Raw genomic sequence first — 23,680 nt, 5'->3', positions numbered from 1 at the left:
AAGAGTAGCGACGAAAAAATCTACTCAAGTGCAAGTAGAAGTACTTCTTACATAGGCAACCTAAAACTACTTGAAGTAAAAGTAGAATTGACTGACTTCAAATCTACTCAAGTAAGTATGTAGTTGTGAAAACGATCGTAATTCGTTTACATGGACTGTCAAAATCTGCAAATGGAGCTATGCGGAAGGTGTAGAGAGCTTGATTCATATTGATGCATCCCAGGAGGTGTCAATCTTTGACAGAATAAGCAGTCGTCCGCATCATGGGATGTAAATGACAGTATTGATATGGAAATGCGATACTAATCCTTTGTTTACTCGAACACCCCGTTTTAGAAAAGATCAGAACATGGCACCTTCCCCCATATTATGAGGCCCCTAGTTCACTTGAAGAGCAATACGGAGAAGTTGTGTCGAATACGGCTTCAACACTTTGCGCTATTAGTATACGCTAATTTAAAATATGGCAGATCGCAAAAATGCCATATAGTGTATAGCTTTATTTTCAGAAAATATGAGGCATTACTACACTTGCTTTTATACTTCAACATGTATGTGCTCCAGACAAAAGAACTGAAATTATAATTAAAACTCAACGTATAAGTCTCGTAATTGGAAGAAAACTACAAATACTACTTCTAAAAAGCGGAAAATATATTTCATGACTTTTGTCCAGAAAGTTTCAACGGTGGTCTGCTAAAACAGGTCTAAGGTAAAAAAAAAAATAAAGTCCACTTTTCCAGATTGGGACACGTCATAGGCTGCTAGGTATATTAGGTAATTGCTAGATTGCAAAACGGTAGTTTAAAACGTTATGGGGGACATATTTACTGTGATGAAATATTTGAAAAAGGCAACAATGCGGTGTGAACGGAACCATGCAACCCGGTATCTAAATTATATTCAGCGATACTTTCGTTGAAACATATTTGTCACACCATATCTATAACGAGGGGCCGCAAAGCCTTGAGGCAGTGGTTCCCAACCTTTTCCCGCCCACGTACCATTTAGAGGTTTTATGCAGTGCTCGCGTACCACCAAAATATAAGCTACACCGCCGAAGGCGGTCAAAAATGTTTCCACCTTGTTGAGCTGCAGAAGGCAGCAAAACAGAAAATAAACTGCCCATTTTATGGCGCAGTATATGATTTCTGTAGTGGATCCATTTGGAATTCTTGTGGTCAAATATATGAAAACGGAATTTGGTTAGGTGAGAATCCCAATGCTTTACGACTAGATCTCTTCCACGTAGGCCGTCATTGGTGGGATTGCCCCTACCCACGACGACGACCTTGCCACGACGACGACGACGACGGCTTCAACAATCTCAAAATCAATCCCACCTGAACTAACTACCTTCAGTCGAAAAAAAAACAGAATCCACTCGCGTACCACCTGGAAGACCTTCGCGTACCACAGGTTGGGAACCCATGCCTTAAGGCCTTAGTACCCAGTCGCCACCTGTAATAATTAGCCTATTTACATAGGTGTTCTATGCGTGCCGCGTTATAACAAGATAATTCAGCCATGCTAAACTGTTTCCCATACTTCCGTAGCAACAGAAAACTTTGCGAATTACAATATAGGCTAAACCAGTGGTTCTTAAACTGGGGGGCGTGAAAGCATCTGAAGGGGGCGCGAAGAAGCGGTCAACTGAAAAGAAAATCGCGCTCCGCCCGATTTACCTCCAATTCAAGCGTGTTTCTCTCTATATATACCGAAATTCATATTTTGTTATTCTCTTATCAATAGTCATAAATTTCCATACCATCAAACAACCTGTTGGGGTTGCTAGCATCCCGGTTGGATTTTGTGATATGACGATAAGGGGGCGCGAAAGTTTTTAATATCATGAAGGGGGACGTGTCTAAAAAAAAGTTGAGAACCACTGCCTTAGACTATCTTTCTTATTGGGGGATTAAACTACTTCTACTTGAAGAACTGAAAATAGCGAAAAGTACTCAAGTAATTTTCCTCTACTTCTGGTATTTACTCAAGTAGATCTAATTATCGCTACTTCTACTTCTACTTCGAAATATTTTGTGATCTACCTACTTACTTTTCGTTATTTTCAGTTTGTCAAGTAGAAGTAGTTTAATCCTCCAAACGGGAAGATAACCTGAGGAATTTCGGGGCTGTTTTCACGGAGCATCAACATTTGATTTTCATAAAATTTGAGAAAGTCCAGAATTTTCGTCGCACTTCGCGCGCAGTGGATATGGGGTAACCAGTAATATTTCCCGATAGTATCGGTGAATATAATTTAAGTAGCGGGTTGGCGTGGTTCCGTTCACACCGCATTGTCTCCCTTCGCCATATCAAATATTTCATCACAGTATATAATATTATGGCTCATCATAACGTTTGAAACTGATGTTTCGCAATCTAGCATTTACTTATCATTATCATGTCGTAATCTAGCAGTCCATGGCGTGTCCTCATCTGGAAAAGTGGAATCTGACTTATTTTTAGTTTTAGAGCTGTTTTAGCATACCAACCTTCGACATTTCTGGACTAAAGACATGAAATACATGCTCCGCTTTTATAAGTAGTATTTATATTTCACTTTCAACTCCCAGTATCATATACTTTACTTTCTAATTACTGTCAGTTCTTTTGTCTGGATAACATACATGTTGAAGTATAAAAGCAAGTGTAGTAGTGCCTTTAATCTCCGGAAATAAAGCTACACAGAATCGCATTGGTACGATCGGGCATATTTTTTATTAACGTTTACTAGTCGCGCAAAGTGTTTATACCGTATCCTATACAACTTCTCCGTCCTCTACAGGCCTTATAATATGGAGGAGGGCGCCATACCATGATATTTTCTAAAACGTGCTTTTCGAGTGAACAGAGGATTATTATCGCATTTCCATATCAATACTATCATTTTCATCCCATGGTGCGGACGAATGCTTATGCTGTCGAAAATTGGATAGCTCCTAGGATGCATCAATAAGAATCAAGCTCGGCACCTTTCGCATAGCTCAATTTGCACCTTTCGACAATCCAAGTGAACGAATTACGATCGTTTTCACAACTACTTACTTACTTGAGTATATATTTGAAGTCAGTCAATTCTACTTCTGCTTCAAGTAGTTTTAGATTGCTTATGGAAGAAGTACTTCTACTCGTACTTGAGTAGATTTTTCGGTCGCTACTTCTACTTCTACATGAGTAGCTTTCTTGACTACTTTGACCCCCTCTGTGCACAATACGAATTCCATGTTAACGTGCTGCCAATAGCCTACGTCACGAAATTTTAATTGTGACGTAACAGTTGATTGACATTTATGGCTCTTTGGGATTTAAATTTGAAAATATTGGGTCAATCTGGCTCTTCGGCCCAAAAAGGTTCCCGAATACTGCATTAAGCTCATGTTCTCTGATATCTCATTAATAAGAGAAATGATGGTAGTTGAAATTATACCGAAAGCAGAAAGATGAATATAGCCAACAAAAGTGGTAATCACTTCTGTATCCAATACTGTTGATAATGTCTGGATGTTTATTACTGCCATCTATTACTGAAAGGTACGGATTGGCACCTCCATGTATACTATTTCCATGCCATTGCAAGAATCACAACCAGTTATGATTTGAAAAATGCAATAGATGGAATACATAATGCGATGCATCTACCATGACTTCAAACTGCCGACAATAAATGCTATATCACATGGGTTGGACTGTAACCTTTCATATCTTTATAACACTATTATTAGAGCTTAGGAATAGGAATAGGAAAAATACGTAGTATATTTCTGTCCTTGATGTTTTTACGGCATATAACACCGACTCATGATAACACGTCACTCATTTGCTCCTGAGCTACGCTCTCGTTTCGCCAGACAGTATTGTTGCGTCACTACTCCAGTCTACATAGCAATGAAAAATTCGAGGCTGATTGTGGGGGCTCCAGGGCCATCAGCAGAATAAAATTTATATTTTCGTAATCAGTACAGCGGCAGCTTTCGATTGATACCCGTTTTACCACATTTCGCGCTCGGCAAGCGGGTCTAAAATTACCGTCAAATTACCTTTAACTAGGGCTGGGCAAAATCGAGTACCTGAGTGATTCGATTCTGAATCACGTAAAATGCTTCGAGTCGAGTCGAGTAATCGAGTATCACTCATTATGACGTCATAGCAGAATATTATTTATCAAAGTTCAAATATGTACCTTTTAAGCGACCACAAAGAATATAATACCTGTTATCCGTCATATTAAGGATACTTTGGTATTTTTTTCGACCATTCCGATTTCATTGCACATGGTGACGATATTGTGGGATGATCATGACTTCGGAAATGTGCTATTTCCAGTAACGTTCGTAGCTTTGTACTTCATGTTTCGTATGCTACGATACGGCCAATCAAGGTTTCAAGGCTTCAACAGTGAAATTAGTATAAACTCGTTGATCGTTGATAAACTCCTCGTTGATAAATCAACTTTCAGTGGCGAGGAGCGTATAATTTCAGTACTCGAAAAAAATCGTCTTTTACTACTCGACTCGAATCATTAAAATTAATACTCGATTCAGATTCGAGTACTCGAATCATTGTGCCCAGCCCTACCTTTAACCAAATGAAAAGTGTGACGTAGACCAATTTTTCTGAGCCGTGAGATTTGCTTGTGTCCACACCATATAGGACACTATGGTGCAGTGAGTCTACGTTCGTCGCATTTGAAATTGCTTCTATTTATTATTCAGCAGAACATAAGCCTATATTTTTGTATTTTGTCCTTATGTTTGAATGACGATTGGGTTTGCAGATGTAGTTGATATCAATCCATTAGCAATGCCGTCAACCTACGCACCGTAGTTTGGAAGTATTATGAGATGAGATTAGGTTTACAGTCTTTATTTACATTAATAAATAAGTGGCACAATATTCGCGTTCACAAATAATGACTAGGGCGGTTTTTTACCTGAAAAATCAAAATTTTGACTTATTTTGACCTAAGCAAACTGAATTTTGACCTAACGTATGCAAATTAGGTGTTTTCCCACATAATGTTAAAATTGTAACCCTTATCTTCATTTCTGGTTGGAACTGGCTGTCCTAACGAAGTAGTTTGGTCGGAAAAAACGTTTTTGGCTTAGAAACAGGCAACTTTTTACATGACAAAAGCAATACTTTAACGAAATCTGGCCCAGTGAAGAATTCCAGTGGTTACAATCAGAGTTGGATCAATTGTAATTTGTAATTTAGCTGAATGTAATTATTACATTTTTTCATGTAATTGTAATTGTAATTGTAATTGAAGCATTTCTATTTTGTGTAATTGTAATTGTAATTTGATAAAAATTTTGCTCAATTACAATTTCAATTACAGTGTTATGGAAACCTGACAATCACAACATAAAATAATCAATCGATCAATCATTTATTCGTCACACCTGTGAAAATCCGGTACGGACCAGGAAGATGACGAGGGGCCGCATATCCTTAAGGCAGTGGTTCCCAACCTTTTCCCGCCCACGTACCATTTCGAGGTTTTATGCAGTACTCGCGTTATTACCATATTATGAGGCCCCTAGTTCACTTGAAGAGCAATACGGAGAAGTTGTGTTGAATACGGCTTCAACACTTTGCGCTATTAGTATACGCTAATTTAAAATATGGCAGATCGCAAAAATGCCATATAGTGTTATAGCTTTATTTTCAGAAAATATGAGGCATTACTACACTTGCTTTTATACTTCAAGATGTATGTTCTCCAGACAAAAGAACTGAAATTATAAATAAAACTCAACGTATAAGTCTCGTAATTGGAAGAAAACTACAAATACTACTTCTAAAAAGCGGAAAATATATTTCATGACTTTTGTCCAGAAAGTTTCAACGGTGGTCTGCTAAAACAGGTCTAACGTAAAAAAAAAATGACAATGGTGTCTGGCTCTTTTTCTCTCTCGTTTCGCCAGACAGCATTGTTACGTCCTGAGCGACTCTCTCGTTTCGCCAGACAGCATTGTTGCGTCCCAATGCCAATCTCCATAACAATGAATAATTCGAGGCTGATTGCGGGAGTTCCAGGGCCACGAGCGGAATAAAATTTATATTTTCGTAATCAGTGGAGAGTCAGCTTTCGATTGATACCCGTTTTACCAAATTTAATGCTCGGCAAGCCGGTCAAAAATGACCGTCAAATTGCCTGTAGCCAAATGGAAATTGTGACGTGATACAATTTCACTGAGGCGTGAGATTTGCCTGTGTCGACACCAAATAGGACACTATGGTACAATGAACATAATAGTCTCTCTCGTTTGTTATTTTCTCTCATATGACACGCTCACCAAAAAGTTAGGGGATTTCCGTTCTCGCGCTCACGCATTCGAAATTCCTTCAATCAATAACCAATAACCAAGCTGATACCAAAGCCTAAACATTTGCTTGGTGTATCAACAACGATATTGTTTGAATGAATTCTATATATACCGGACAACAACTATATTTGGTGCAACAATGTTGGAACAGCATTCATTGAAGAACTATTTTTGGAATACTACATGATTATTTTATTAGATATACAATGAACTGTACAATCCTATTAGGCCACAGGAGTATATTTATTTCAAATATACTCGTGGATTTGCAGAGTAGACATCAGGAATGTCCTTATCTACTCCACGCATAGGGCCTTGTTGCGAGAGCATACAAATATACGTCATCACCTACGTCATGCGTAACCAATCACGTATTTTTAGATTGATTTCAATGCTATTTGAATAGTGGATATCTGCAATGAGAATACATTGATTTTGCAACGAACGGAACGTTACTAGTAGATCGTACAACGCAACTGTAACTATGTGATTATATGCAAAGTATACCCTCGGAAAATTACGCGACCCACAAAGCGATATTATAGTGGTCGGCATTATTATTATATAAGTGACAAATCAGGCCACTAACTGATATATATCTCTTGATCTGAATATACTATCTATATAATATCCACTATTGTATAGATCACCATTCCACCGATGATCAACTAGCAGACGTCTTTTCCGAAATGAAATACTCATTGATTACATCGGCTTTGACGCTGGCAGGTTCTGGTGCTTCCTTGATAAGATATTCGTACGCACAATATTTCGACGCAGACGTTTACGCCGAAAAGTACAATTCTTCAGATTGCGATCTGCTCAGCGATTCTTCCATCCGGCAATCTTGTTTGAGAATAACAGAGCAGTCGTTGATGATGTCCGCAAGGAGACGCAGACAAAGAAGAAGTCTTGGCTCGCGTCGGTCGTGTCGTGGTCGATGTCCGAAATTCCGAGATATTCAAGATACGATCACTGACGAAAACAAAAGGAGCATATCCTCCTGGGCGATCTGCATGTAGAAACGTCGAAATAGGTAGGATCTCCCACCTCTTTTGTTATATCGTCATTTTTTGTACGAAACACTATCTTTCCACTTTCCATCCACCACCGACATTGTAATTATGAAATCATGCACTGAGGTGTTCACTAACGATGTAATTCCACAATTCCAACAGATTGATGTGATGTTTTTGCATCTCGTCTGTGATTGTTAATCCTGATGTACCCCTCCTAACTTCACAGATATCCTCGTCATCTTCCGATTGCCAAATGTCTTTGCAAGACCTGTCTCAACCCCTTTTTGAGGTATCCGATATCTAGTCTCAAAAGCTCTGAAATCTACGCTTCCATGATTGTGCTGAAGTGGCGGAAAGGCGCGATACGTCATTATTCGCAATGCACGCCCGATGAATGCAAAGTCACCACTGAAAGAGTTCCTGTGGGTTGTACATGTGTCGTTCCTTGAAACTGCTTATGCAATTTCAAATATATTTTATTATGAATTTTTATATCTTTCTCAGAATATTTATATTTTCGAAAATTCATTCTTCACTTTCTGTCTGTATATTTTCGTCTTGAAATTCCGAACTTCCGCCATATATAATATATAAGCGTGAAAGCACCCCCTATATTCGAATTCAGGAATATGCACTTATTCAATTTCATGCACCATAACATGTCTCCGATTTCAATATCGTTCAATATCTTTGTTTTTGACTGGAATGCTTTATTATCCAGCATATAAATAATATAGTCGTATACACTATGTCAGTGGTTCCCAACCTTTTTCCACCCACGTACCATTTTAAGGTTTTATGCAGTGCTCGCGTACCACCTATGAAGTTACGCGCGTTTCCACCATTTATGACGTCATAATCACGTATTTGACATATGCGAGGTGTATTAACAAATTCCATTGAACTAGGCCAGTTATGTCAAATATACGGCCCGTGGGCGGTGGGCCGGATCCGGCCTGCCAGACGATTTTATCCGGCCCGCATCGCAATTCTGAGTACATTGACAGTTGACAGTTGACAGTTATATATCTTGTATTCATCACAACGCATACGCAGGACTAACGCCAGATTATGACTAAAGCAGGGGTGGCCAACCTTTTTGCCATTCACGGCCGCATTTCGACTAGTCGTGTAGCCTACTGCCGCAATCCAGGGCATAGTCGTAATGAACGAGCTGCTGGACGCCAAATACCCAGGTTAAAGTGTCTATGTCCATTATTTCTGGTTAACTCCGGACTAATGTATTTAATGATAGGCTTACTTTGTGGTTTGTGCACCAAAATCGCGAGTGGTCACTGGTAATGTGAAGAAAGGAAGCTCTCATCGTCGCGCGAAGCGCGAAAAAAATTCAGATTCACCAATGAATTTCGTCATTGATATAGAGTACTGGTGTAGAGTTGATGTATAGGGGGGTTTTCGAAAATTTAAAGCAAGTTATAAATTATGGTGCATCTTCGGGTTGGCCAATTGGTATTAGTCACTTTGTAGCATGCTGTTAATTCTTGACCTCCCATCAGGATTTTTAGTATAGTGAGGAGCACACGATTCCGAGCTGATATTTCCATGTGAGTCGCATCGTTTTCCACTGATGTTCGCATCTGTATTGTGGGGCTCTGATTGCAAAGGGTGCTACTATATTAACATCGAAAAATTAAATCGGATTGAATCGCGCCCAGCGCGAAGAAAATTTCAAGATTAATTAAAATCTTTCAAGAAATCGGGAGTCAATTCGTAAATTTTAATTCCAAGTCGACGGCCGCCAACACATACAAATTGAATTACGTGTCTACGGCCACACAAATTGCCTCTTATGGCCGCAGGTTTGCCACCACTGGACTGAAGCAAAGGGAACACTTAAATATGTCTACTTGTAACGCCGGTAATGCCATTGTTTTAGCGGTTCTTAACTGTATTCAACCGGACAAACATCGTATTTTCGCATGCTCGCAAATAATGGTGTTGCGACTCGCTGGCTAGAATGAAACCCCTACGATCCGTGTATTAGCCTATCTATATATGCTTGATAATAAAGTATTGCAGCGAGAATCAATGGCGCGCGGCAAAATTTTGGATTCCGTTGACTGGTCCGGCACGCGAGCGATTTCATGACTTCGATCCGGCCCGCGATGCAATTTGAGTTTGACACCCCTGAACTAGGCATTATCAGCCAGGGTTGATGGGATGTATGGAATTGTATTTTTTCACCACCAGTCACAGGAAAAACAGCGTAATGAAATAACAACACACAACAAAAGCACGCATAAGGGAAAATTAGCAGCTGGGGAATAGCGTGAGAAAAATCAACCTCACCTGAACTAATAACTCCCTTCGATCGAAAAAGACAGAATCTACTCGCGTACCACCTGGAAGACCTTCGCGTACCACTAGTGGTACGCGTACCACAGGTTGGGAACCACTGCACTATGTGATCCACCATGTCGACTTTTTGCTGGCAACGCCGTTATTCGCAAACAACGGAATTGGTAAAAATACTATGATTGGCCGATTAAATATAGACTTGAACGATTAAAATAATGGCTCTAACGCAGATTTGTGCCAACTACTGGATTTTCAAAATCTTCAACTAGAACTAGAACTACTCACTTTTTAACACTCGCAATCGTATCTAAGACTTCCCCCATACTTCCCTGATCCACTCTCAGGGGATCCCTGGAGGTCAAGACGCACACTCAGCTCATGCATGAGATATGTCATATTGACACGTTCGTTTTGACCATCATTGGTTGTAGGCAGTAAGGTTCGGTCATTAGGCGAATTGCGACTGTTCTGGTGATACCTCGACTGCAGTGGCGTATGCAGGGGAGGTTGGGGTGGGGAATCGCAACCGCGTCATTGTGAAATGTCGATGATGTATCCGATAGTTACTAGCTGACTATGCAATTACACAATTGGTATCGCACTAGTTACGTAAGTTCAAAAATGCGATGGCTCTTCATTTTCCAAGGCGAGGCCTCGAGTTTCTAACTTTTTAACTGCTGGTCTCTGAAAGGAAAGAACAGAACTCTCGCTGATTTGAAATAAATATTCGTTATAATGTTTTGATTTTGCGTGACGGGATAGCGTAGAGCTGGGATGGGCAACCTCCGGCCGTAGAAGGAAATGTGAGCGGCCGTGGACACGTGATTCAATTAGTATGTATTGCGGCCGTCGACATGACAATTGAATTTAGGAATTGACTCCAGAATTTTTGAGAGATTAATTATTTTTTTAGAGATTTAATTGATCGTGAATTCGCGATTCAATACGATTTCATTTTTCGATTTCAATACAGTAGCGCCCTTTCCAATCAGAGCCCCAGAGTACAGATGCGAACAGCGGAGGAATATGATGCACCCCATATAGAAATACCAACTTGGAATCGTGTGCTCCCCACGAAAGGAATTTGTTTCTGTTACGTTCGGGAGATTTCAATATCTTACCACTATACCGATAATCCTGATGGGAGGTCAAGAAATAACAGCCTGCAACAAAATGACTAATAACAATTGGCCCATCCGAATATGCATCATCATTTGTAACTTGCCATAAATTTTCGAAAACTCACCCTCCATCAACTCTACCGGTGAATCTGATCACACCGGCTGAGAAAGGATCAATATTTGATAGTAATATGTGAAACTACTAATATCAATGACGAAATTCATTCGTGAATCTGAAAAAAATAACCACTTCCAGCCCAGTAACTATTCATTACATGACCACTAGTGATTGCGATGCGTGGGGTTGCATTTAAAACAAAAATCAATTTAAAACAAACATGTTTAAAACAAGACCCTAATTTAAAACATGTTTTTTATTGTTTCTTATGTTTTTTAAAAGCCATGACGTCACGAATATTCAATTTTGACGTTATAGTAGATTGACATTGGTAAAAATTGCTCCTTTGACGAAAAATATGTACCATTGCTGTTGAACCAACTATATTTTGCGGGTTCCAACCATCCCATATCGATATACGTCGGCTACATCGGGTGGTTATTGTCCGTAGGCTCATACAACATGTTTTTTTGTACAATTATGGCATAATTCTACAGTTTGAAAAAACACACTTTTTTCTAGAAGGCCCTCTTTTAAAACATTGTTTAAAACATGTTTTAAACAAAGTGTTTTAAAACACCGTTTGTTTTAAATGCAGCCCTAGCAATGCGTATAGTAATGTATTAAATGTGTAATTAGATCTGTAATGTGGTAGATTTTTGTTTTTTTGTGACACGAAGTTCAAATTAGGAGCTACGCAACTGATTTACAGATTAGCGTCAGGGTTAGCAGGTCATTAAAGGTTAAGAACCATACTGAAGTAGATTTAATTTCACGAGCAAACTAATAAATTTGTATTTTTATTCATGGTGTTTGTCAACTGCTATATGGTCATTAACACCAGGCCAATGTGCTTCGTTTTAATTTCATATCTGCCGACTTGTACCTCGGCCCACTTCTAGGCTTTTATAAGACACCGCTTACACAGATGAGATGGCGAGGAAGAGCCTAGATAAACCTCCAACACTTAGGTAGAAATTCTGGAGTTTGAAATGGGAGAGACCCACAAAATCCCTCCTCCGGCTATGCCACTGTTGGTAGTGCAGAGTCTGATAGAGCAGTGGCTGCAAGAACATCATACAAAAAACATCGGTGTCACGATTTACGTCAAGCGAAGATTAATATCTTTTTAAAATGCACAACTAGAACTAGAACTACGGACTTTTCAAAATCCGCAACTACGACAAAGACTATATATACAAACTGGAAAACTGTTTATTAGTTGGACGTCAAAAATAACTAACGACGATATAATTGGCATATCGCTATGCTCCGTTTGTTTTACTTGTGATGCGGCGTTGGCCCTGCGTAAGCATATGACGAATGCAAGAGATTTACCGGTAAACATGGACGTTGTAATTTTGTTCATTATTTTTAAATCCCTATTCGGATTTCCCTAGAGACCGGGTCTAGGGTCATTTGGGTCAAAATAAGGTATATAGCGGTTCGACAGAAGATGCCTTCCGATAGTTTCAATGTGGCTTATGGACATTGAATATGTTAGACGGTTGCTGTTATGAGGGATTTCACGTCAAAGTATTTCTTGCTAAACGCCTTTTTAAAAAAATTTAGAAAAAATGTGTTGGATAATACAAACAATTTCCATTCACTCGGAATTGCTTCGCGGGCCGGATGAAATCGTCCTGTGGGCCGTACAGTATCAAAATATTGTACTGCACACGTACAATACAACGACCATAAGGTATAACTCTTGTGCGTAATTGCGATTAATACAAATTAATGCAGTATAGAGCAGTTGCAATTCATTTAATATACAACGAACAGTATTTCCAATGCGTTTTAGGCCTTTACGCACGACCATGTAAAGTGCAATTGATTTTCTGCTTAACTCAGACAAAGCAGTTTATTCCGCTTATTTCGGTCAAAAGTGAGCAGACCAAATGTGCTCGGGGTAAACGGAGTCAACTGTGTATGAGATATGGTACGGACTGAATGACAAATTTACTATATAGCTATATGATCTCATCACTGGTATAGAATTTGGACAGTCGTTGATTTCGACAGTATTAACGATATCCAGGTATCCCTTCAAATGGTGAAGTTTTTCTGATAGTTTGTAATGATACGGTAGAATACAGATTGCGGTTGACAATGATATCACGAATTATTTTGAGAAAGTTTGTTTATGATATATCTTGAAATTGTGAACATGCAAGCTTATTCTTTATTTACTTCGATGGTTGTTCGACTGATAAATCTTCATTGAGTGCAATGAGTAACATTTGACGCTAAATTTGTATACGTACTCGGTACACACGTAAATATTTACTTCGTGATGCATCAAAAGGGTACGGACAAGTGCATCTTTGTCAACTTATGCTACCAACACACCGAATTGTGAAATGATCGTATTCTTCCACGTATCACAGCTGAGCAAATCAAATTTGCATCAGTCCTAAAATACGATTTCGTTTCACTGCATTTAATTGGGGAATGCAGCCGTTTAAAATGCCTTTCATTGCTCAATCAGGGGACCATGTATAGCCGTAAGCATGACACACAGCATTGCTATATCAGGAATCTCATCATCCAGCGCGTTGGAAACATCCGAGACCTGCGCCAAGTTTTCAAAAAATCTTATATGGCATATAATTCGAAACTATGATGACTATAGGCCCAATTTTTGCAACTTTTTCAACTTTTTTTACAGCTTCCGGCAGTTCCCTCAATACTCAGAAGGTATGTAGTATGGTGTTTTAAGCTGTTTCGAGTAATCATATATTGCAACTTTTCTCCATTTTTTCATGTAAATTTTTGCAAGTTTTTCGATTTTTCATGCAACTAACTTTTTACTGCAAATATTTGGAACTATATGTAAATAGATCGCTTGATTACTTCACTGTCGTTCAAATTTGAGGTCCTTTTTGATTTGACGTACATTCATGCTAGGCCGCCGAAAATTATATTTTTACCGGGTCAATTTTTTCAAGCTATTGATTTTGTTGAAGTTTTGAACACTGAGTTTTGTTACAGTGCCTTGGATACGAATCAATTCGAATATCTCATATCCTAAAAATTTCAAGGAACTTATCCATAAATGCAACTCTTTACTGTAACTTTTGTGAAAAATAAATGCAACTTTCTAAGGATTTGACTACAACAAAAACTTGCCCCACGGATGACTATGGTGTAATTATGTGAGGCAGAACCTCCTCGCTATTGCCTTCTTCATGGATGATATCAGTCAGTCAGAAATAATCCTTTATGAGTTCCGTCAAAATTGGATTATAATGAACTGCACACTGTTCCGATTATGAAGATAATTGTATAACAGTTGAAATTTAAAATGAAAATATCTCAAAAACTTGAAAAAATAAGGGCATATTTGAAATCAGGGAACAAGTCCTTTCAAATCACCGAAGTACATATATTAATTTGAAATTCGCTGTTGATCAGTGTTATAATCCACACGAAAGAATGATGATCCTGTATATATATAGTCTATAATACGCGATGAAGAACACCAATTATGGTATAATATAATTTACTTCTCGCCAAATAAATATTATTCTTTAGTCTTGTGATACGCATGCCTCTCCGTATTGACTTCGAAACTCTATTTCTCAGCGAATTGACGACACCCTTCCGCAGCAACTAGATAACTTAAAAGACCTGATATCGTTAACACAGGGATTATTTTGGAAAGACGTGCGGAAAAAATCACTTGGCGGTGAGGCTCTAGAGCAGGGGTGGGCAAACTACGGCCCGCGGGCCGCATGCGGCCCGCAACACCGTTCTGTGCGGCCCGCGAGAGTCTAATGAAACTTATTAAAAATATTGAAAAATGCGTTCTAAAAATCGACATAATGCAGGGACTTGAGTCAAACTTTTTCTTAGTATATTTCACCATGATAATTCTAATGCAGTGGTTCTCAAACTGTGGGGGCGCGCCCACATTGGTGGCGTGAAAGCATCTGACGAGGATGCGAATCTGAGCTCAACTGAAAAAAATTTGCGCGCTCCGCGCGATTTACAGCCAATTCACGTTTATTGCTCTGTATATAGTCGGAATTTCAGATTAAAAGATATATTATCCACAGTCGTAACTTTCCATGCCACCAAACTATCCATTGGGTTTGCTAGCATCATGGTTGCGTTTTGTGATATGACGATAAGGGGGCCCAAATCTTTCATCATCATTAGGAGGGCATGTCTTAAGAAGTTGGAGAACCGCTATTCTAAGGTAAAATACTTCCTATATCATTGTTTATGTTTAATTTGTGGCGCCACAGCCCGATTTCAAGGCCCACTCAGTTTGAAAGGTTTCAACTGCTAAACATCACAGAAATCCTATAGGAGATTGACATAATTCGATTCACGAGTGTGATTTCAGATTGGCCACTCCAGTTTTAAATATTTCAGTGAATTGCTTATGAAGAAAAAACGATTAGCGCGTGTCTTACGTAGATTTGTTTTCTGTATGCGTAGAATTGCGGTATTCATATTTTATCTACACATAGTAGAAGCGTGTTTGAAGATGGGTATGATGCTGTTAGCATTGTGTGTCCTGAAACTGAACCAAAATTGGAATTGCTAAATCTATGAACAGATCGCTGCTCAGTGCTCACAGATTTAAATTTAAATCCTGTTCCAAGAATCGAGACAACCGACTTTCATCTCGAAAGTTTTGACAAATTGGTTATTCAGGTCGACCAGCCTATGAAATCTCGCCACTATGTTTCTGACGCGTGTACGATATCATCAAAAGCAATGTTTGGCACATATATCATCTCTCTGTCCTCACTATATAATCAAATACCAATATTGCAATTTGGTTTTTAATCCCAATTTTATATAGTGCGGCCCGCGAATGGATTCAGATGTTGAATGCGGCCCGCGAGCTCAGAAGTTTGCCCACCCCTGCTCTAGAGACAGTGGTTCACAACTTTTTTGATCCCGCAGCATCATGTGAACGGGAAAAATATAGTGTGCGGCACCCTAGTACCCGAGATTTGGTAAGCAGATGCTATCAAGCACCACAATATGATGGTGCATGGTGACTCAAAAATAATATCGGACCAGCCACAATTTCACCACCTCATTGCCGGCGATGATTTTTTCCAGTCAACGTCATCAAAGTATGGGATTGAACAGTAATATGATGTAGGTTCGACATTTTTTATTCATCTGTTTACCAAATAATACTTAGGACTGAGTATTGGACATCTGTAATTATTTTTATCTGTTGACGGCAACCATTCTAGCAGCAACCGTGAGCAGTTCAATCTGCACCGGTGCCATACTATTACCGAGAATGCTATTACCGAGATGGACATTACCGATAATGCTATTACCGAGAATGGACATTACCGAGAACGGACATTACCGAGAATGGACATTACCGAGAATGGACATTACCGAGAATGGCCAATCCCAAGAATCTAGCTTAATGTAACGGACGTTGTCGAGAAATTTATACCTGAGAATCGATACCGATGTGGGAACGCCATGATGTACACACACGATCTGTTCATATGCATAACATGCCTGCATTGCATATATTGCATTCTCGGTAATGTCCATTCTCGGTGGTGTCCATTCTCGGTAATATCCATTCTCGTTATTGTCCATTCTTGGTAATATTCATTCTTGGTATTGTCCTTCTCGGTAATAGGAATAGCATACTCGGTAATAGCATGCTCGGTATTGACCGGACACCATCTGCACCGTATGATCGAGAACCATTACTCCAGACCAGTGCTCTTCAATCGGTGTGCATGGTGCACCACATGGTGCATGAAAATCGGCAAGGGGTGCATGTATCAGTAGCAAAGGTTACACAGGAGATGCATTGAGAAATGACACTCCTAAGCAACGGTCTATATGTAACGGTGGGCCGTTACCAGCGAAACAGGGGGCGGTTTTTTTTTTATAACTTTTTTAGGTTAAAAGATTTAAGAGCACTGCAGTCTATACGAGTGGTTCTCAACATTTTTGACCTGTGAACCTTCAAAAACCGAAATTCTCCCTAAATTTAATCACCACAAATGCATGCAACATAGTTGATGCCTTTTTGATGGTAGTTATTTATATGTAGTTCTATTGAAAATTCTGCAAGCAGAAGCTCGCAGAGTACTAATTGTAATTGTTCGGTATCTTTTGAAAGAAATGCGACTTGGATATTTGCTGTAGCCTCTGCTGCCAGGTGTCGCCTAATTGCATTGTCGGAATTTAGCGAAGTCTGTTTAAAAGTCTCAAAAGATTTCACATGTAACTTGTCCGAAACAAGTCGTTGGCTACTTTTAAAACAGTGGATTTCAAACTGGGGCGCGCGCGGGATTGGGGAGGGGGGAGAGGGGGAGCGAAATTTTTCACTATCATAAAGGAAGGCGGGTCTAAAAGTTTAAGAACCACTGTTTTAGAATGTGTCTTATGACACTTGAACCATATAAAATAAGTCCCACATATTTGAATAAATTTAACCTTTGGTGTTTGATTTCTCTAATTATTGGAAAAGCTTCCAAATTCCTCCATTTTTGAATTGACACATAAAAATCAAATCCATCTGGCGGACCGGCTGAAAGCTTGATAAGGACGGTACCGGCGGTTGAGATCCACTGGTCTAGACTACGACATGAGTTGAGTATGGACGTAATTGGCACGGGTTTCACAAGCCACGTCCTATGCCTGCTGTGCCTCTCCTAAATTGGGCCACTGCGTGGATGGGGATGCATCCCGGATTGAAGTGGCTCTCGTCTCGATTCGTACGGATAACGCTCGCTCATAAAACATGCTACTTTCAAGTCTATGATACTTGGAGTAAAATAGAATATTTTCCAATCCCTGTATTGTGCAGGGGTCTCAAATTCAAATGTGATAGCGGGCCAATTTCCCAGTTTTAGATGACGCCGTGGGTTGCAGCATCAACAATAGCGTTATTCAATGCATTTATGAGTACGCCTTATTTAGCGGGACCTTACAGACTGGCATTCCACACATCGTGAATATGTGATTTACTATTGTAATAATCATGCCCGGGACGAAAGAAAACATATTTTTGAATGTTTGAATACAATTTATGTTGTACTTGGCATAATTTGTGAAAATGATGAGGTATAAACACAATGCGAGAGGACAAATGCATAATGGCGTCGTGAAAGGTGTCGAGTGCAGCTCGCGGACATTTGACGCGCCACAATTATGGGTAGAATATTTTGGAATTTAACAAAGATTGATCTGATATCAGAGCATTCGCGCAGTTAGCCTAATCCGGGCTTCCGATTGTATTTGACATTTAGAATTTGCAGAGACGGAACATATACACAATTTGCTTTTGATTTTGCTCAATTTGGGGACACTGAATCGGAATCCGCCGGTATTTTGTTTCTATCACGTTTCTATCTCTTTTCGATATAATATTATTATATTAATATTAATAATTATATTGCAATAATATATTGATAAAATCGTCGTGAAACATAAAGGTTGTTTTAATAAGAACTTTCATTTTGATGACCTTCGTTCGTGAGTAGCGGTGTAACTTTCTCTCGTGAAGTTCCACCGGCCTTCCACCAGCCTTCCATACCTCGAAGATCTTGGTGAAGTCGCTCAATTTATTCTTCACTGATATCGCCAAGGTTTTCAGCAAAGTAATCTATATGGATATTCAGACATTGTATCTTTATATTCCGCTGATATTGTGCGTCATCCATTGTATGACGGACATTCATTTCACGAGGTCCCGGTCGTTTACTACCACTCTGCTGCCAACGAAGCTTCCAGCAACAAGACGGGGGCTAGTGACGAATTACTTCTACCTTTGTATGGTCTGGTAGGTTTTGCCTACTTGCAGTATTTACTCAAATAGTTATGTTTTAGACTACCTCCACTTCCGCTTGAACTGTTTTACGTAACAATAGGCCTAGTTACTTTTTAAAATTTGATTACGAAAAGTAGAGAGAAGTTTAAGGATAAGCTTGCATCGTTTGGATCAGTGAAATTATCATATGAACAGACTGAAATATATATACACTGTACACTGTACAGTAGGGTTGTTAAAAATAACCTTTTTTTCCGGATTAAAGCCATTCACTGATAAAATTGTAAAGTTACCCTGAAAAACGCTGCACGCCAAATTTGGTTCAATTCTAACAAGTATAAGCCGCCGCAGAGCCAATTTAAATGTCTAATTTGGTAGGAAAAATTATAAAAAAAAAATCAAATTTTTCTGTCAACACCATGAAATTGTTGAGTTGTCTTCAAAAACGATGCAAAACAAATTTGTCTCAATTCCAGCCAGTAAACGCGGAGTTATTTGAGTTTTTCGTTGATAATTAGCGAATGAGAACAAATTTGGGTCACTTGTCATAGCGCACGATTCTCTTTCACGTTATATGAGCAATTATCGGTTTATCGTTGATAATTTATACGTTTTTTAAAGAGCAGGTTAGGGTAACAAAATGTAGCCTATTGGCCGATCAAGTGTGCAGTCCAGAGGTATGAAGATAAAGGTGATGAGCTCTCAAGCGCAATGTTCGATGCTAGTAACTAAGTGATAGAAGAGGACGTGAATGCGTCGACATATATATTGTTGAAATTCGAAAAGGTCCGTGATTGAAAAAAGATGGAGAACTACTGAATCAAAGTTTGTCGAAAACTGCCATTCTGTGCAACGACAAAACTTTCAGCCCAGGTTTCATCACAGGTGTTTTCAACGACAACATTTGATCTGTTGCTCTTATATGCTCACCGTTCGGTCACTAACAGAGTCCAAAATTTGATAAATCTATGGAATTGGCAAAAATGTACAGCGAAGAGTGACGTGTTGGAGCAAAAATGGATTCAGCAACTAAAATTTAGTCTGTATCGATTTATCAAAGTTGAAACAGCAATTTTCCTTCTTCATTTTTGTAGGCAATTGTAATATTGTCAAACGTTTGGAATAGACTCCCAGTCCCGTTGTCACAGATACAGCTAGACATCGAAATTTCTTTTTTATTCCTAATCATACTCACATATTTGCGGGCCTCAGTGGTTTCAAACTTATTTTGAAGCAGAGCCATATTTCAGAAAAAAAATATATTTCAGAAAAAATATTGGAATTGGTATAGAATCCTGAAATTCTATCTCCAATATTCATAAATTCATTTGTAATTGCGCACCAGTAATCTATAGTGTATTAGATGTCTTATAGTTAGTATTGTGGTAGATTGTTGATTTTGTGACTTAGCGAGAATTTGGGGTTTCCGAAGACTTGCAGATTAGCGTAAGTGTTCCCCATGCAGGTTAGAGAAGCTCAAGAACCACTGCTATATAGAGTGAGATTTGAATTCGAAGCTAAGAGACATTGCAGGTTTTGAAACTGAAAATACGAAGTCCACTCACTATGTTCGCCGTGGCGTCCTACTAAAATATTTTTACACAACGAGTTCCAAACTTATAAATCCGCAATTGTTATCGTTAGTTGGATATCCGCCACTTATGATAAGTTAAGTAGCTACCAGAGGTGGTCAAAGTAGTCAAGAAAGCTACTCAAGTAGACGTAGTGACGAAAAAAATCTACTCAAGTACGAGTAGAAGTACTTCTTCCATAAGCTACCAAAAACTACTTGAAATAGAAGTAGAATTGACTGACTTTAAATCTACTCAAGTAAGTAAGTAGTTTTGAAAACAGTCTTAATTCGTTCGCATGGACTGTGAAAAGCTGAAAATTGAGCTATGCAGAAGGTGCAGAGAGCTTGATTCGTATTGATGCCACCGATGAGGTGTCAATTTTCGACTGATGCAAATTATAGTATTGATATGAAAATGCGATACTAACCCTTTGTTTACTAGAAGACCCCGTTTTAGAGAATATCATGGCATGGTGCCCTCCCCCATATTATAAGACCCCAAGCTTAGGCGAATAGCAATACGGAGAAGTTGTATCGGATACGGTTTAAACACTTTGTGCGATTAGTAGACCTGTACGTTAATAGCAAATATTGTGGATCGTAAAATTTTATGTTTAGTGTAGCTTTAATTTCGGAAAATAGAGGCATTACTAGACTAGCTTTTATGCTTCAACATGAATGTTCTGCAGACAAAAGAACTGAAAGTAATTAGAACTCAAAATATGGCACTCGGAATCAAAGTGAAATACAAATACCACTTCTAAAAAGCGGAAAATATATTTCATGTCTTTTGTCCATAAAGCTTCAAAGGTGATCTGCTAAAACAGGTGTAACGTTAAAAAAAGCCGGATTTTCTAGATTAGCAGGACACGTCATGGTCTGCTAGATTACGATATGATAGGTAGGTCTAATTGCTAGATTGCGAAACGGTAGTTTCAAACGTTATGATGGGCCATATTTACTGTGATGAAATATTTGATATGGGTGACAATGCGGTGTGAGCGGTACCAAGTAATCCGGTACCTAAATTATATTCACTGATACTTTCGTGAAAACATATTTGTCAGTCCATAACTATTACCATGCGCGAAGCACAGCAAAATTGCTCGGCTTTACTTGACTTTTATGAATATTAAATGTTGGTACTCCGCGAAAACAGCCCCGAAATTCCTCAGGCTATCTTTCGTATTGGGGATTACACTACTTCAACTTGAAAAACTGATAATAGCGAAAAGTAAGTAAGTAGATCACAAAATATTACGGAGTAAAAGTATAAGTAGAGAAATCAGATCTACTTGAGTAAGTACCAGAAGTAGAGGAAAACTACTTGAGTACTTCGAAAAAGTAGAAGTACTTCGTTACTGACCACCTCTGGTAGCTACTGTACTCGTTAATAATCTTTGCGTCCTATTAAGGTCTGAAAATCAATTCGCAGCATGCAATTTCGAGAATGGAAAGTCGAAACATAGTAAATGCATGATATTATTCCTTTGGATTCATTTGTCTGTGCAGTGTACATTGTACTGTATGTTGTACAATATACATACATTGCACAGTGTACAATCTGTAAATACTAGTTTCTCACGTTCGACATTTCCTCACATATGACACGCTAAACACAGGGGACTTCCGTACCTGCGGTCGCCGCATTTAAGATTCATTTAATGAATAACCAATAAGCTGTAACAAAGTCTATACATTTGCTTTGTGTATCAACAAAGATATTAGTTGAATTAATTCAATGTATACGGGATAACGGCTATATTTAGTTTAAGCCGAGATAATGTTGTCACACCATCCCTTGTACAACTATTTTGGGAATACTATATGATTATATGAGATATACAATGTTCCGTATAATCCTATTTGAGTATAGTAGAGTAAACATCAAGAATCTCTTTATCTACTCCACGTGTAGGGGACTTGTTGCGATAGCATACAACTATGTCAACAGATATACATCCTCACCTCATCATTATCACGTCATATACACGAGCATGTATCCATATTTATATTGTTCTCAATGCTATTTCAATATGCGCAAGCATATCTGCAACGAGATAATGAAAGATTAAACATATTCAATTGAATTCAATAAAGATAATATTACTTTTGCAGTGAACGGAATCTTACAAGTACAACGTACAACGCAACTGAATTTATGAGATTATATGCAAATCACCCTAAGAAAAATTACGTACAAAGCGATATCACTATATAAGTGACAAATCAGGCCTCGAGCTGATATACGTTCACCTGATCCGAATGTACTATCTATATAATCTCGAATATATTGTATAGGTATAATTTGTCACCATTCCACTGATGCTCAACAAGTAGGCTTTATTTTCGAAATGAAATACTCATTAAATGCCCTCGACATTGATACTGGCGATTTTTGTTGCTTTAATGATAAGATATGCGAACGCAAAATATTTCGACGAAGACGTTCACGCCGAAAAGTACAACTCTTCAGACTGTGATATGCTCAGCGATGCTTCAATCCGGGAATCGTGCTTGAGAATAACAGAACAGCCGTTGATGACGTCCGCAAGGAGATACAGAGGAAGAAGAAGTTTGAGTTCGTTCGCGTCGGTCGTGTCGTGTTCGATGTCCGAACTTCCGAGATAATAAAGATAAGGTAATTGACGAAAATAAAAGGAGTATATCCCCATGGACAACCTGTATGCAGAAACGCCGAAATAGGTAGGATCCCCCACTTTTTTTTTTGTTATATCGTTATTTTTGTACTAAACACTAGACTTTCCATCTACCACTGGTATCATAACTATGATCTCATGCACAAAGATGGCCAATAACTATAAGTAAGTCCACTGTGTATAAATGATTCAAATGGGTTACGTGTCTATTTCCGCTACTTACTCAAGTAGACATGTTTTAAAAATACATCCGGTCTGCTTCAATGAAGCTAAAATACTTACGTGTCACTTTTTCATTTGGTCAAGTAGAAAGATTTGTTTGGAAAGATTTGCATCACTCTTGTGGGCGAAAATGTTATCAGAACCGAACGGTGTTTGTTGACTATTTATTGTGAAAACAGAATCAGTTTAGCAATTGAATCCATTGTGGTCTTTTGCATCCGCCGCAAATAATCATCTTGCAATTTCGAAAGATGTCACCACACTTACCGTTGACTTACGAACAAAAGTCTGCGACACGTTGGCACAATGCACAGTGAATACTTTAATTCAAGTGTCATTGTCTTCTAGACTTCTACATGACGTATAGGTTTACGTGTCTTGAAGATCGCTAATAATACTTGTAAGTGGGTATAAATTTACGACATTACTTCTACATCACTTACCTTGGTCACTTCTGGGTCATCGATAATGCTATAATGTTTTATGTATCTCGTCTGGGATTGGTTAATCTCATTTTACCGTTATAACTTCAC

At 38.7% G+C, this 23,680-nt stretch overlaps 1 long non-coding RNA gene across 1 annotated transcript in view; it reads right to left on the bottom strand.

The window, feature by feature from the left end:
• Positions 1-16,584, bottom strand: part of LOC145434144 (uncharacterized) — a 376,188-nt gene extending 359,604 nt beyond the window's left edge. Inside the window, exon 1 of the long non-coding RNA XR_013913283.1 lies at positions 16,395-16,584. This is a non-coding gene — a long non-coding RNA (uncharacterized LOC145434144). The remainder of the gene's footprint in view (positions 1-16,394) is intronic.
• Positions 16,585-23,680: the final 7,096 nt, after the last annotated feature.

The sequence above is a fragment of the Botryllus schlosseri genome, chromosome 2 (assembly GCF_051294905.1).
Source record: "Botryllus schlosseri isolate E-star chromosome 2, Bs_hap1, whole genome shotgun sequence".
NCBI lineage: Eukaryota > Metazoa > Chordata > Ascidiacea > Stolidobranchia > Styelidae > Botryllus > Botryllus schlosseri.
The sequence above is the reverse complement of the archived record's forward strand: the minus strand, read 5'-3'. Positions and strand labels throughout refer to the sequence as shown.